Raw genomic sequence first — 16,863 nt, forward strand, 5'->3', positions numbered from 1 at the left:
GCAGGATTGGACATGGCACTTGGTGCCATGGTCTGGCCTTGAGCTCTGTGGTAAAGGGTTGGACTTGATGATCTATGAGGTCTCTTCCAACCTTGGTGATACTGTGATAAAGAGCTACCAGTATTGGTCTGTATCAAACTTCTTAGTAGTTTATTTAGACAGACAGACAATCATAAAGGCTGGAAAAGACCTCTGTGATCAAGTCCAGCCTTCTACTCAGTGCCTCCATGACCACTAGACCATGTCCCAACATGAGCAATACAGTTGCAGGCCACAGGAGAGACCTCAGTCCTTGGCCTGCTGGCTAAAGTCTGTCCTACTTATGTGAGGCACATGTATCTCAGACTCCATTAGGAAGGGGAAATCAGCACTTGGGTATGGCCAGAGCATGTCTTACTGAAGAAATGAGGCTACTAAAAGGAAAAAGTTGTCTAGAGCATCAGCTCATCCCTAAAGCTGCTCTTGTGATCTACCAGGAAACACTGAGCAGCTCTGAGGTGTCTTTTAAACTATATCCTGCTGCTGTGGGACTTTGCACAGATTTGTTCTCACTCCCTTATGTCTGTGACACACAGCAGCCAGCTTGACCTATACAATGAGAGTGGTTCAATGCACAGCTTAACCAGGTTAGTGCTGATACTTCACGTTCAGACAGGATGTTTTACTTGGAGACCTGCACCACACTACATGAATGATAAGTGGAAAACCCTGTTATATGCCTCGGCAATGGAAAATTCCTTCTACTACACAAAAGTACACAGGCTTGAGTGAAGGAAAGCCCAGCTATAAATAATTCACCCAAATAGCATCATAGAATCAACCAGGTTGGAAGAGACCTCCAAGATCACCCAGCCCAACCTATCCCCCAGCCAGTCAACCAGACCATAGCACTAAGTGCCTCAGCCAGTCTCTTCTTGAACACCTCCAGGGACGGTGACCCCAACACTTCCCTGGGCAGCCCATTCCAATGCCAATCACTCTCTCTGCCAACAACTTCCTCCTAACATCCAGCCTAGACAACCTGAGACTGTGTCCCCTTGTTCTGTTGCTGGGTGCCTGGGAGAAGGGACCAACACCACCTGACATTCTAAGACCTGCTTCATGTGCAGTTTTTTCATGAAAAACATCTTTTTTTCTTTCCAACTCAGAGACTTCTCTTCTTTTAAAAGCAATGTCATACTTCCTGTCAAAAAACCTTCTGAAAATTACTGACAGTCAAGTTTTCTTAAGCAGTGAAAATACTTTTTCATTAATTGATTGGACCATATAAACAACTTTTGGCTGAACCTTTGAGGAACTTGTTTGCTCTCCAGCTCATCCACTTACAGAATGAGTCAGAAGCTCAGCAATGTAGCTATTACTTTCTCTTTCCAGCTTCCCACCACTAGTATTGCTGCACTGAGATGCAGATCAAGACCTTACTTAGAATCATAGAATCAACCAGGTTGGAAGAGACCTCCCAACATCATCCAGTCCAACAAAGCACCCAGCCCTAGCCAGTCAACCAGACCATGGCACTAAGTGCCTCAGCCAGGCTTTGCTCCAACACCTCCAGGGATGGTGACTCCACCACCTCCCTGGGCAGCCCATTCCAATGCCAATCACTCTCTCTGACAACAACTTCCTCCTAACATGCAGACTATACCTTCTCCAGCACAACTGGAGACTGTGTCCCCTTGTTCTATTGCTTGTATGCTTAGCTAGACAAACTCACAGACAATTCAAGTGTAGCTGGAATATCTCCACTCTGTTTTTTTCCACCACCAGTCAGACAGCCAAACTTGCCTCTGGTATATTAAGATCCAGGTTCTGTAACACCAGGTGTTGCTCTTGCAACACACCCAAAAAATAAGATAAGCATTTCACAGAACTGAAACCCATTTTGGCCTTCACAGAGCAGCACATGGACTGCATGTATTTGTACAGTGCCACCATATCTGTCCTTGGCAGAAGGGCAATGTCAGGGATGGGTCTGTGGTTGAGGCATTCTGTGTTCCAGAAACTGAAGCAGCTGGGTAAAGTGTCTCCAAAAGCACCCATGGGGGCTGCTCCAATTTAAACCAGCCCCTCAGCAGCTAAGAAGCTGAGGAACAGAAGCAGAGATGGCCTCAAGCCATTGTTGTACTCTCTTCCTGAAACTGCACCTCCCTCTGAAGTACAGAAAAAAATAACAGCAGATTGTAATAGAGTCAGGAATGAAGCTGGGCAGAACAAAGTCTCTTCATCCAACAAAGTCTCTTTTACCCAAACACCAAAACCACCTCAAAATAACAGCCCTGCTGCAAGCTAACATTGATTGCTGCCTCAGCTAAATAAGGAGGAGAAAGAAGGAAATGGGCCAGCTTCTGATGACATTCATCACAGCTCTGGTGCTGAATAATGTTGTTTCCCTTCCACAGCATTGCTTTTGAATTACCTCTAGGAAACCAGGAGTGGCCAGCCCCTCTTAGCATACAGAGCTGCTCAAAAATTGAGGTTTGAATCTGGGATCATCCCAGACAGTCAAAGCAATCACTTTGGGAACCTTTTTACATCTGAGGAAGAACTCCACTGTGTCTAACAAGTAATGAATCTTAATCAAGCACAGAGCACTGATGGCAGGACTGTCCCTGCCTGACAGATCAGGTTGATTGTGTAAATGAGACTGCTTTTCCCTAATAACATCTCTGTTCAATGGGAAGAGTTAAGAAATTGGTAAGAGGGAGCAACAGGGAAGGGAAAAAGAGAAGCAATTGAACATTTGTCCCATGACACAGAATGTGCTGAAGTAGGAAGCTGGAGAGTCTCACTAGGTCCACAGCAGCTGTAACAGAGTCTCCTGGCTCCTCATCTCTGCTAATGAAAGATTTTGGTAAATGTTCCCTTCTGCCACCACCAACTGCTGCACATTTGACAGAGTGTGATGGTTTGGGTGTTCCCTGCCCCCCCCCACACACACACCTGAGTAAAAAAATCACTCATGCTAGGCTCAATCAATCTGGAAATTGAATGAAGCTTTCTATTTACAGCTCAGCACAATATACAAGCAGAGATTTGCAATATAGACAGAAAGAGCCAAGTTAAAAAAAAGTAATCCAGAAACACAGCAGCCCTCCCAGAAACCAGCTCCCAGGAGGAGCTCTCAACCACCCTTCCACCTTCCTCCCACCCCTCTACCTTACCCCAGACTTTGCCTTATGTTCAAGCCGAGTTTGAAGGATCAGCCAGGGAGGATTAGTCAGGCAGCAAGATAGGTTAGAGTGAGAAGTTTGTACAGCCCCAGAGCCCAGAGAGCAACTCTGTTAGCTAGATTTATGTTCTTGTTTTTATCCATCTCAGCAAGCCTATGAGTGCAGTAGCCATCACCATTGTTTCCTTTCACAGCCTATAATCTAATTCTTCTCACCAACATATTCTAGCTAGCTTCAAACTAGCACAGAGTGAGGCACAAGTTCTAGTGTAGCAGAGTTAATTTCTCATTTGGACTCTCTTCTTAAGCTGGAAGAGGGCAGATTTAACCTGGATATTAGGAAGACAATTTTTAGAGTGAGGGTATGTGCTAGTTTGAGCTAGCAGGAATGTTTTGGTGAGAGGAACTGGATTACAGGCTGTGAAAGGAAAACAATGGTGAGGTCTACTTCACTCACAGGCTTGATGAGAGGTATAAGAACAAGAATCCAAACATAGATAAGGCACTTCTGATGAGGAGCTCAGAGCTGCATTTTTTTTCCTCTCTCTAGCCTGTCTTATTAATCCACTTTGCTTCCTAACCCTCTGGCCAAACCTCCATTCTTTCTTGGGACTGGGGTAAGGTTTGAGAGAGGTGGGAGAAGGTGGAAGGGCAGTTGGGAGCCTTTCCTGAGGACTCAGGTTTCTGGGAGGGCTGCTGTGTTTCTGTGCTACCTTTTGCCTTGTATATTTCAGCACATAACTGTAGATACTGTAAACCTCTGTTTGTACATTGTGCTAAGCTGTAAATATAAGCTTCATTCAAATTTCCAGAGCCAGCTGAGTCTAGTCTGGGTGATTTCCAAAGTGTGTGTGGGGGGAACACCCAAGCCACTGCAGAGTAGTAAGACTTTGGAACAAGTTGCCCAGATAAGTTGTTGATGTCCCTATCTGGAGGTGTTCAAGGTCAGGTTGGATAGGGCCTTGAGCAACCTGGTTTAGTGGAAGGTGTCCCTGCCTATGGAAAGGGGTTTGAAACTTATATGAGCTTTAAAGTCCTTCCAACCCAAAGCATTCTGTGATGTGTTACAATTGGAAGAAGAGGTCTCCACATATGTCCTCAGGTGCAGTTTAGGCTTGAGGGCACAGACAGGCTAGGATTTTATTTCAAAGCAAATCCAAGTTAGGATTCTCCTGTAAATTTAACAGTGATTCTCTGGAGATTCAGGTTTAGAGAGTCTTCTCTGATCCCCAGCCTCTCTGGGAAATACTGTGTATTCTTGGGCCTAACCCTTAACAGATGCAAGCACACAAATAGATCTCTAGCCTTCAAACCATTTTAAATAGGAATGTTTGGTTTACTGGCCAAAATAATCTCCAGAACTGAGTCTGAAGTGGCTGCTGTGAGCAATGGAAATCATTTCTCTTCCCTTTCAGTACTGGTCACCCTGCCTCCCTCTGCAAGAGCTGAATACAGATCACTACCAAAGAGAATGAAAACCCAGTGCTGAACGTTCATACATCCTCAACCCTCTGAGCTGGTCAGCACAGGACACACCAACCACACAATGAGAGGACATAGCAAGCTACCCATAGAAAGAGGAGCTTTTCTGAGCCTACCACACATGTGCACACTTGACCTTGGCATTCTGCCCCTTGACCTAGCCCAGAGAACATCTTGATAAGATATTTAGTTTCTCTGTCTTGGGAAAAGAATGAGCATACAGGAACCAGCAGGGGAGAAATAAGGACTGAGTTGGCTTTCTTGCAGCTAGCGTAATGCTTAAAGTCATCTTCTTGTACATGACCTTATTTCTCTGTACTTCCCCTCACTGTAACCACGAGGGTAACCAGATTCCTCACCTCACATGGGTGTTGCAAGAGGAAGTTCATCATCATCATAGAATGCTAGGGATTGGAAAGGACCCAAGGAGATCATCCAGTCCACCCCTCCTGCCAGAGCAGGACAATCCTATCTAACACAGATCACACAGGAACACATCCAGACAGGCCATGAAAGTCTCCAGGGAGGGAGACTCCACAACCTCTCTGGGCAGCCTGTGCCAGTGCTCTGGGACCCTCACAGTAAAGAAGTTCCCCCTTGTGTTGAGGCAGAACCTCCTGTGCTGCAACTTACACCCATTGCTCCTTGTCCTATCCCAGGGAGCAGTGAGCAGAGCCTGTCCCCTGCTCCTGGCAGCCTTCAGATACTTAGAAACATTTATCAAATCCCCTTTCAGTCTTCTCTTCTCCAGACTAAGCAGCCCCAGGTGCCCCAGCCTCTCCTCATCAGCCATGCCCTCTTGTGCCCTCATCATCCTCCTAGCCCTCTGCTAGGCCCTCTCCAGCACATCCCTGTCCATTTTCAGCTGGGGAGCCCAAAGCTGAACACAGCATTCAAGATGAGGTCTCAGCAGGGCAGAGTAGAGGGGGAGGAGAACCTCCCTTGATCTGCTGGACACACTCCTCCTAATACACCCCAGGATCCCATTGGCCTTCTTGGCCACAAGGGCACATTGCTGTGCCATGGGGAACTTGTTAGCCACCAGGACCCCCAGCTCCCTCTCCACAGGGCTGCTCTCCAGCAGATCACCTCCCAGCCTGTACTGGTGCAGTTCATTATTCCTGCCCAGATGCAGGACTCTGCACTTGTCCTTGTTGAACTTCAGGCCCTATAGCAATCAAGTAAACAAGTCCAAATTGCCTTTAATACAAGCAAGAACCTGTTTTGAATGGAGTGGCCTTTTTAGATTCCTGATGACAAATGCAAAGCAACTACAGTAAGAGCACCTTTTTTTCATGGTTTGGGGGAGGAGGATGGGGTGGTAAGTAGTCTTTGTGTAAAGGCAAAAAAAATGCTCTATTTTCAGCTTTATTAATCAAATCTAATGAGCCCCTAAAACCTCTTGTGTCTCTCAATCAGCTATCAGCAGTGACCCTGTAGCAGCCTTTCTCCATCAAAAAGCAGCCCAGGGGCCATCTAGTGACACACCAGTGTGTGTGTGTGACTCAGAGTTTCTCCATAAAATGAGGCTTGCCTAAATTTCCAGACCAGATGGTTAAACTGTGAGACAATCATATGGCTTTGAAGTGTTTGATACAATTAAGGATATGCAATCTGGAAATGCCCTGGCCTCAAACAATTTGTCTGGAGGTTTCTGTACAGCTTTCAGAAACAAATCTGCTCACAGAATCATAGAATGATTTGGGTTAGAAGGGACCTTCAAAGGTCATATTGCCCAAATCCTCATCAGTGAGATCTTCAACTAAATTGGGTTGCTCCAGCCTCAGCAAGTTTGTCCTTAACAAGCTTAATGTTTTCTTGGCCAACAGCAAGGGAGCAAACCACTAAAGGAAGCAAAGAGAAACCCTTGCTAATGCCTTCTCATCAGTGTAAGGGGCAAGATAACACAGGAACAGAGCTTCAACTGTTGACAAACATAATGAAATGGGTTCAGTTCCCCAAAAGCAAACACTTGGTGTGCACAGTGCTTTTCATGCAAGCAATGGAAACATTAATTCTCTCTATGCTTTTCAAAGACTTGCAATTATACCTGCTGTGCAATCAGGAAAACTGAGGCACATTGCTCCATGGCTTGTTTCCACCCAGGAGATGATGGAAGAACACCACATGCTGGGCCTGCCTGCCTTTTTCTCTTCACTCATCCTCTTCTCTCTTTCTTTCCATCTGCATCACCATCAATCTAATGAAGCTGTTCCAATATCCCTAACCATTTCCCTAACTCAGGAAGACAGCTTGTCTTTGAAATGAGAAGAGACAAAAGACTCCACAGGAGGTGACAGGCTCACAATTCTTCCTTCAAAACAGCAGACCTGATTGGAGAGTGACCATGAACAGAATCACATCAACACGTGGTCCCAACTTGGTCAACTGTCACACCAAGGAGCATCTCAGCACCAAGGAGCATCTCAGCACCAAGGAGCATCTCAGCACCAAGGAGCATCTCAGCACCAAGGAGCATCTCAGCACCAAGGAGCATCTCAGCACCAACTACCTCACATGTGACACCTCTCTCATACATAGAGTCTACCATGGAGTGGAGGGAGAGACTTACTGTGTAAAACACACATCCCCAGGAGAGAAGAGTAGGAAAGGAAATGGATAGATTCAAACCAAGAGGTTGAGCTGCTGTAGAACAAAGCTAGAAACTAACACCCATGGTTGAGTTCAAGAATTCCTGCTTCCAGATGTGTTTCATGATCTGTTAAAGAGCAACAGGGAGAGGACCACAACATCACAGTAGGTGTTAGTGTCCTCTGATCCCCAAACAGATATACCTTAAGACTGTTTACCAATAACTTGAGCTACACTGTACATAAAGCATATTGCATGTTTCCAAAACAAGCAGCTAGAGCCCAGGATTTTAAATAAATCTGTGATAGATCTGGGGGGAAAACCCCCACACACACACCACACAGATAATACTTGCATGGCTACAATTAAAACCTGAATGCCTCGAGTCATGAGCTGTGGTTCCATGACTGCTTTAAACCAACATAACCACCAGCTGCTGCCAAAAAGCAGCTCTCCCACTTCACATTCCTGTCACTGCATCCCAGTCACATAAACAACTGGGAGCTGCATGGAGCTGTATTGGTTTCTAAGCACTTGTGCCAGCACTGGTAGTTGGATCACAGAAGCAGAGGTGAGAGTGAGAGGCTGGAAGTGATTCTGACGTTGTCAAATTACATTGATCTGTCTTAAGAGATACATGTGATTCCTTTTGCTACACCTCACGTTGACCTTGCTGCCCACAGGTCTGATTCTTCCTGCTAAAATGTTTCATGCCAGATTTCTGTCAAGCCAAACAGCCTCTTCTCTAGGTTGAGCTTCACAGCACATTTCCTTTTTGACATGTAGCTCATGAGAGACACAATTGTAGGCCTGCACAAATACCATACTTACTAATGCTCAGCAGAGAGGAAAGGAAACTTAACTGTGCAGCTCAGAATTGTGTTGAGAGCTGTATTCGTTGCACATACTCAGGTGGACAAATGAAGGTCTTACAGAGTAGCTTCAGCTTCTGCACTAGCAGATTGCTGGGTGTTTAGGGCAACAAAGATGGTGAAAGGCCTGGAACACAAAGCCTATGAGGAGAGGCTGAGGGAGCTGGGGGTGTGCAGCCTGCAGAAGAGGAGGCTCAGGGCAGAGCTCATTGCTGTCTACAACTACCTGAAGGGAGGCTGTAGCCAGGTGGGGTTGGTCTCTTCTGCCAGGCAACCAGCAACAGAACAAGGGGACACAGTCTCAAGTTGTGCAATCAGGGGAAGTCTAGGCTGGATGTTAGGAGGAAGCTGTTGGCAGAGAGAGTGATTGGCATTGGAATGGGCTGCCCATGGAGGTGGTGGAGTCACCATCCCTGGAGGTGTTCAGGCAAAGCCTGGCTGAGGCACTTAGTGCCATGGTCTGGTTGACTGGCTAGGGCTGGGTGCTAGGTTGGACCGGATGATCTTGGAGGTCTCTTCCAACCTGGTTGATTCTATGGTTGAATGGCCATGGTGGTCTTAGATTGGATGTTGGACTTGATGATCTTCAAGGTCTTTTCCAACTGAAATAATTCCTTCATTCTAAATGACCTGCTGTGATGTTAGATGTGAGCAAGTGATTCCAATCTTTAGAGCTGTCAAGCAGTGTTAAGTGTATAGTTTCTGTGCAGATGAATTGCAAATTAGCTCAATAGATACTGCAAGTGTCTCTGGTGTTACAAAGGCAGTTGCACAAAGCTTGGTAGAACTTCAGATGAGAATTTCTCCAACACGTACTTGTAATCTCACATGATCTATCTCACACATTGCTCAGAAGTTCACTGTGCTCCACAAGATCTCTTCCTGCTTGTAACATCTGCCAGAAAGCCTACCTACAGCTCCACTTCTCAATGCCATATACATTCTCTCTCCCCAAGAAAATGAAAACCACCTTCCCTAGGCAGCTGCTTCAAAGAAATTCTTGTCTACAGGTGCTTTGATGAACAGCCTGTGTTCCCAGAAGGATGTGTCTGCTGGTAGCAGACCAGGTAGTTCTGAGACAGGGTCTCTTGACAGACTTACTTTATGTTTTCTTATTGCCAATTTCAGCAGAACTACGCTGAAAGTCAGTGGGTTGACAAAGATAAATAGTAATAGGCAAATAAAACTCTCATGCACTGTGCCACGGTCTTTCTTTCAAAGACAGCTAGCAACCTGTTAATATGCTAAGCCTCATATTGTATGTGACCCAGTGGAATAGTGACACCATACATTATCAACTAGGCAGCCCTGGCTGGACTGTCAGAGGAAGGCAGGTGGGATTATACAGGGTAAAGACTTATTTGGCCCCTGTGGGTAGCGTGGAGATCAGTAACTCCCTTCATCCTGCTCTAAATCTGCAAGGTGTGACATTTTGGCTGACAAAGACATCTACCTTTTTCTATTTCTGATAGTAACTTTGGATGAATTTTCTCATATCCAGATTTATATATTCCAAGCCTGGCAGCTTCAGATTATGTCCTTTCCTGCACAGCAGGGACATAGCCTCAGCCAGTAATTCAGATCTCATAGTTTCAGAGAATCACAGAACAGTAGGGGTTGGAAGGGACCTCTGAAGATCACCAAGTCCAAACCAGAGCAGGATCACCTAAAGCAGATCACACAGGAACACATCCAGGTGGGCCCTGAAAGTCTCCAGAGACTGAGACTTCACCACTTCTCTGTTCTAGTGCTCTGCCACCCTCAAAGTAAAGAAGCTCCTCTTCATGTTTAGATGGAATAAACCAGGTTGGAAGAGACCTCCAAGATCATCCAGTCCAATCTATCCCCCAGCCCTAGCCAGTCAACCAGACCATAGCACCGAGTGCCTTATCCAGTCTTTGCTTGAAGACCTCCAGGGATGGTGACTCCACCACCTCCCTGGGCAGCCCATTCCAATGCCAATCACTCTCTCTGGGAAGAACTTCCTCCTAACATCCAGCCTATGCTTCCCCTGATTGCACAACTTGAGACTGTGTCCCCTTGTTCTATTGCTGGTTGCATGGAATTTCCTGCATTCACGTTTATTCGCATTACCTCTTGTCCTGTCACTGGTGACCACTGAGAAGAGTCTGGCCTCACCTTTCTGACACTCATCCCTTAGATATTTCTAAGTATTAATAAGATCCCCCCCCCCCCAGCCTTCTCTATTCCAAGCTAATCAGCCCCAGCTCTCTCAGCCTTTCATTAGATAATAGATGTCCCAGTCCCCTCAGCATCTTAGTGGACTCAGAGTCCCCTGTGCTGGACTCTATGGTAGTTCATTGATCTTCTTGTGCAGGGGTGCCCAGAACTGGACACAGTACTCCAGGTGAGGCATCACCAGAACAGAGTAGAAGGGGAGGAGAACCTTCTCTTAATGCATCCCAGGGCACCTTTGGCCTTCTTAGCCATGAGGGCACACTGCCAGCTCACGGTCATCCCGTTGTCTGCCAGGACTTCCAGGTCCTTTCCTCAGAGCAGTTCTCCACTAAGTCAGCACCCAGCCCATGGGGTTATGTTCTTCCCCAAATGCAGGACTCTACATCTGCCCTTTCGTTACATTTCTCCCCAGGCCTGTCTAGGTCACACAGGATAGCAGCACAGCCACACAGGGGTGTCAAGCACTCCTTCCAGTTTCCAATTTTCAGCAAACTTCCTGAGTCTACCCTCCAATCCTTCTCCCAGATCATTGATAAATACATTGAACAGGGTTGGACCCACTACTAACCCCTGGGGGACACAACTGACCACAGGCCTCCAACTAGACTGCCCCACTGACCACAACTCTGAGCTCTGTCCTCCAGCCAGCTCCCAACTCATCTCACTGCCCAGTCATCAAATCCACACTTGTTAAGCTTAGCTGTGAGAATGCCACAGGAGACAGTGTCAAAGGCTTTGCTGATGTCAAGGTTGACTGCATCCACATTCGTTTGGCAATAGCAGATCACAGCTCTGGAAAGGTCTCACTCTCTCCTCCTTGCTTATGAACTAAGAATGAAAACCAGAGGGGAGCATCTGATGAAGGGATGGGATAACTCATGCTTGCCAAGAGCACAAAGTGCCTTCACCTGTGCCTGTCACAAGGGCACCCAGAATCTAGGGCACATCCACAGGGAACTGCAAGGCAGCCACTGTCAGACAAAGTGAACATCTAAATTCTGACAATTACCTCCAAGCATGAGGAGCATTTAAGAAAGAGGTTTCCTCAAAGACAAAGAATTACTGCCTCCTGCAGGTGAGGACTCCTCGCACCAGGCAGTGCCCACCAGCATGAGTGAAATGATGATAAGGCATTCAAAATGAATGGAAGGACACACAGTCTGCAAACACTCTTCCAGCCTCCATTTGGGTACTACATATCAGAGCAACATCTACATCTGCATCCAGCCTGGGCCTCAACGCACTGGTCCCTCAGAAAGAGATTCAGCCTCACTGAACACTCTTCCAGCCCCTACTTAGGTACTACATATCAGAACAACATCTACATCTGCTTCCAGCCTGGGTCTCAACACACAGGTCCTCAGAAAGAGTCAGGCTCACTGACCACACTTCCAGCCCCTGCTTGTGTACTACATATCAGAACAACATCTACATCTGCATCCAGCCTGAGTCTCAACACACAGGTCCTCAGAAAGAGAGTCAGGCTCACTGAGTGCTCTTCCAGCCCCTGCTTGTGTACTACATATCAGAACAACATCTACATCTGTATCCAGCCTGGGTCTCAACACACAGGTCCTCAGAAAGAGAATCAGCCTCACTGCTGCACCTTTTCCAAGCAATGCTTTAAGAGACCATAAGCTTTGAGCTTCCTTCCATTGCACCACAAGAGGGATGTTAAAATGGTAACTGGGAGAATAAGCCTGAAGTAGGCACTTGAGGGAATAACCTCAGGTCAGGGGCATGAGGTAAAGGTTTTCAGGCTCTCCCAGTTCATTTAAACAATGTTGTGGTCAAGGCACAAGAGCTTTAGAATTTTCAACTCCATAACCTTCAAATTTATTAAACTGGCAAATTTTCAGGGTTTTCTTCCCCTCCTCATGGAAAGATGTGCAAAAGGAGAAATACTGCAATTGAGATGGAAAAGCATAGTCCCTCTCTGCTTCTCCCAAACACACAGAGATGACACTAACTGTGCACTGCAACAACCAATAGCTGGTCTTAGTAATAGTTTCAAACCTGTCCTCCAGGAGGCCAAGAAGAAAGGTTTGCTCTGAGGTTTCTACAGGTGAAGTTTGATTGATCAAGCTTTTGCTGAACCAAATTGTTTCCCTAAGTGCTTCTGTAAACAAATTAATTAAACCCCTACCAGAATGCATTCAGCTTACATATTTAGCAGCGGCATCTAGACTGAAGCAAGCACATCTGCCTCTGGCACACTATATAGAGGAGACAGCATATTAGACTTCTTGTTTCCATAGTTTTCTCTCATTTTCCAACAACCCAGTGACCATCTGTGATAAAGATCTATTGAACCATCTCTAGACCAACAGTCCAGAGGGAATCATTGCAGAACAAGCAAGCATAAAATGAAAATTGAAGAGGTAACTGGAGATTAGCTGAAACCTAGATTCATGCTACACAATTATCACTGCAACTTCAGGACTTCAGAGAAGACAGCAATGTGCTGTTTCTTCTCACTGAGCACATCAGAGTGGTTTAGAACAAGTGACCATCAGCACAGCTAGAAACAACAAGTCAGTCTTGAAATTTACCTTGAGCTGCTGCGTTAAGCATGAGCTGTGACAATCCATCTTCGAGTCTGCAGGATCCAAGATTTTCAGCAAGATAGCTGTGAAAACATCCTCGTGCTGGGACTGCTGAGGAGCATTCACTGGGGGAAGAAAATGGAGAAATGAACACCAAAGAAGAGAAAGTCTCTGCATCAATTTATTCTCCAGTTCACGTTCTTAGGCAGTGAGCTTTCCATTTGCCATATAAAATGAAGTAGTTATTACTATCTATTTTCCAGACATCCCACAACATACATCAAGAATTCTCATTGAACTCCCAGTCCAGGGACATGCCTGAGGGGATAGGTGCAAGCACATCCATGCCTCTTTGCCTGCCTTTCTCAGTGGACTAAACTGAGAAAGAAAACTTGAGTCTCTCTACCCTTGCTTCATAGACATGTTCAAAGCCTCCAAATATTAAACATGTGAGGATAGAGAGTAAGATGGAGCTCAGCCAGTTTCCCAGCAGCAGCCCCAGTGAGAGTGCTTATATGTTTTTGTTTCTTGGTCCTATACCTCTCAGCAAGCCTATGAGTGAAGTAGGCATCACCACTGTTTTCCTTTCACAGCCTGTAATGTAGTTCTTCTCACCAAAACATTCTAGCCTGCTTCAAACTAGCACAACGAGGCATAAGAGAACAGTTAAAGGTTGATCATGTGCACTCCACACTGACATAAAAGCATCTGGTGGATTCTGGAGATCAAAGTAGTGTTTCTGTATTACTGCTGATTCTTTTTCTATTCTCCAGAGGACTTTAAAAGTGTATATATTTATTCTGGGAAGAATCCAAACAAGTTTCATTCACTTGTCCTATAAAATCCCAACAGCTGAGTCAGTCTTTAAGAACATTTCTCTTTTTTACTCTTGTTACCTTTATACATTACTTAACATAAATAGGAATAGATCTATACATTTTTTTTCTAGAACTGTTTGAAAGAGAAATTTCCCAACCACAATCTTGTCTGCCATATTAATGGGTGTTAGTGTTTTCAACCTCAAAGCAATTCCTCTCCAACTGGAGAGCTAAATAAAAAGTTAATTACATTTTTTCTCCACAGCAAAACAACAGTCCACCACTTGTCAGGTTTATTCCACTGCCAGGGTTGTTTTCACCAGAAGAACAGCAAAGTAAATGTAATTTTCTGTTAAGTTTTTGCCTAGGGTTGCACTGGTGGAAAGGTCACAGTATCACCACCACCAAGGTTGGAAGAGACCTCACAGATCATCAAGTCCAACCCTTTACCACAGAGCTCAAGGCCAGACCATGGCACCAAGTGCCACATCCAATCCTGCCTTGAACAGCTCCAGGGACGGCGACTCCACCACCTCCCCGGGCAGCCCATTCCAGTGTCCAATGACTCTCTCAGGGAAGAACTTTCTCCTCACCTCCAGCCTAAATCTCCCCTGGTGCAGCCTGAGGCTGTGTCCTCTTGTTCTGGTGCTGGCCACCTGAGAGAAGAGAGCAACCTCCTCCTGGCCACAACCACCCCTCAGGTAGTTGTAGACAGCAATAAGGTCTCCCCTGAGCCTCCTCTTCTCCAGGCTCCAGAAGTCACCAGAGCTGAAGCCTCTGCAGGTAAGTCTCATCCTATCCCTTCTTATTGCAGCTTTTTCTGGAACACTAACACAAAGTTTTGACACTGCACAGGGGAAGTGCTAGCAGAATAAGAAGAATGCCCCATAAACACACCCACAGCACAATCCCACAGTCCAGTAATGACTTAACTGGAAGACTAACAGCATTCCCTGGGCAAAGTGCTAAATTACTCCCTATTTTGTAAGGTAAGACATGTTTGCTGGGCCAGAAAGTATAAAGCCACTGTAAGACCTAAGAAACACTAGGCAAGAGATATTCCATGCAGTCTGGATCTGAATTTTTCAACATGTGTAGCAAATGGTCTATTACCCGGAGAAATACTTCCAAAAGTTGGTTTTTCAGCCAAGTAGAAAACTACATTGCCCTGTACAAAGGACTCTAATTCTTTCTTGAGTCAGACACTGTGAAAAGCATCAGGAATGGTGAATCAGTTCTGGGTTTGTGTAGATCAGCCCCTCTGCTTGTACAGCTACTGTTTGTTAGGAAATATTTCTTCTCTGAAAGGGTTCTCAACTTTGGGATGGTCTGCCCAGGGCAGTGCTAGAGTCACCAACACCACATGTGGCCCTGGTTTATTGTTGACCCTTCAGTGCAGTGTTGAAGGTTGGACTGGTTGATCTTGAAGGTCTCTTCCAACCAGATATACTCTGGGATTCTGATTCTGTGAATTGTGCTGCTAAGGAATGTGGCCTTAACACGCTGGATTTCATATTCTGGGTTGCAGCATATAACCAAGCTCTGTTTCACAGCCTATATTTGAGGGAACAGAATGAGTCCCTGTTCCTCTCTGCATTCTCTATGACTGGGGTTTGAAAAACCAAAACCAACACCAACCAACAGGCAAGGCTTCCTGAGGAGCAGCAAGACATTACACTTCTCAAATGAAGACATCCTAGAAAGCACAGAGAAGGACTACAGACTGCTAAAAGCCAGCACATATATATGCATCATTGAAAGTGAGGCCACAAATATTTTTCTGATCTGAGATCTAAACACACTCAGATTCATATCTACAAAGTCCTGATAATCTTTCAATCCCAGTGGACTTGTAGATCAGGTTGATCATCATTTATGTGGCAGAAGTACCCCTGTGTGCTGACCCATGTCATGTCCAGCTTATGACTATACACAAATACTGACTCACTCTTTCCATGGGAGTTGCATCAATTCCACTCCACGTGGCAGAAACTGTGGTGTTGGTAAGTCAACTGGTCCTGGCTGGACATCACAAAAGAGTCACTTCTAAATTTACCCACATAAAAGCAAAGTAATTTGGGTCAAGCATTGCCCAACACACTAAAAGCTTTACTACATCTGTTACCTAAGTGAATTAAGTTGCTTAAGATATCTTCTCTACCCTATGGCAGGTTGAGACACCTTTCAAATCAGTTTTGTTCAGGAGAAGAATTACTAGACAAGTATAAGCTTTGAAATAGGTCTGTCATGTAGGAAGAGCAGCTGCTGATATTTATACCCTACAGAGAGGCTCACTTGGAGTTTGATTACAATGGTCTAATGTTCTGATTTCTGAATTACACTCAAGAACAATTTCTCCCCTTACACAGTCGAGATCTAAGCACATCAGTCCTGTTTGACATTCTCAGTGGTGCCTTTAAAGCTTCTGGGGACATTTGATCACAAAGTCAGCTTGACAATTCTGCTTGAGGGGATTTGTCAAAGCCATAAGAGCACAGATTGCATGTCAGTATCTGAAGGATGTGGCATCACCTGAATTAGCCTTCATTAGCTAGCCAGGGCCTCTGTGGTAGATATATCTTATGCTATTACAAAGTAAACTAATTTAGAAGAGACAAGCCTCAAACAAAAATCTTTACAGAAAGCTTAATCCAAGTTCTCAAGATTCAAAACAATTTCATTCATTCTCTTCCTGTTAATTTTGAGCTCTGCATGATGCATTAGATTTGGAAAAGGTGAAAAAAAAAAAAACAGGTTAAGTACCCTGAAGAAGGCTGTGCTCTCAGTATTTCCACCCCAACTGAAAGTAGGAAAAACAGCAAAGGAGATAAACCCAATCACAAAGCTGAACTACGGCTCCAAGCTTACTGGAAAGAAGAGAGGTTCAGGAAGCTGTTAGGCAGTTTGGTCTTTCAGAAGCAAAGAAGGAAATCATCAAACAATGGGGAGGCACTTTTTACAAGGAAGGTTGAGGACAGATTTAGACTGGATATTAGGAAAAACATTTTTTACAGCGAGGGTGGCAAGACACCAGAACAGGTTGCCCAGGGAAGTTGTAGATGCCCCCTCTGTAGGGCTGTTCAAGGCCAGATTGGACATAGCCTTGAGCAACCTGGCTTAGGGGAAGGTGTCCCTGCCCATGGCAGGGGGGTTGGAACTGGATAAATCTATGAAATAATTTTTCA

At 45.4% G+C, this 16,863-nt stretch overlaps 1 long non-coding RNA gene across 1 annotated transcript in view; it reads right to left on the reverse strand.

The window, feature by feature from the left end:
* The window catches only part of LOC135186626 (uncharacterized), a 78,569-nt gene that overhangs the window by 49,572 nt on the left and 12,134 nt on the right, over positions 1-16,863 (reverse strand). The window contains exon 2 of the long non-coding RNA XR_010307063.1: positions 12,867-12,985. This is a non-coding gene — a long non-coding RNA (uncharacterized LOC135186626). The remainder of the gene's footprint in view (positions 1-12,866; positions 12,986-16,863) is intronic.

The sequence above is a fragment of the Pogoniulus pusillus genome, chromosome 25 (assembly GCF_015220805.1).
Source record: "Pogoniulus pusillus isolate bPogPus1 chromosome 25, bPogPus1.pri, whole genome shotgun sequence".
Lineage (NCBI taxonomy): Eukaryota > Metazoa > Chordata > Aves > Piciformes > Lybiidae > Pogoniulus > Pogoniulus pusillus.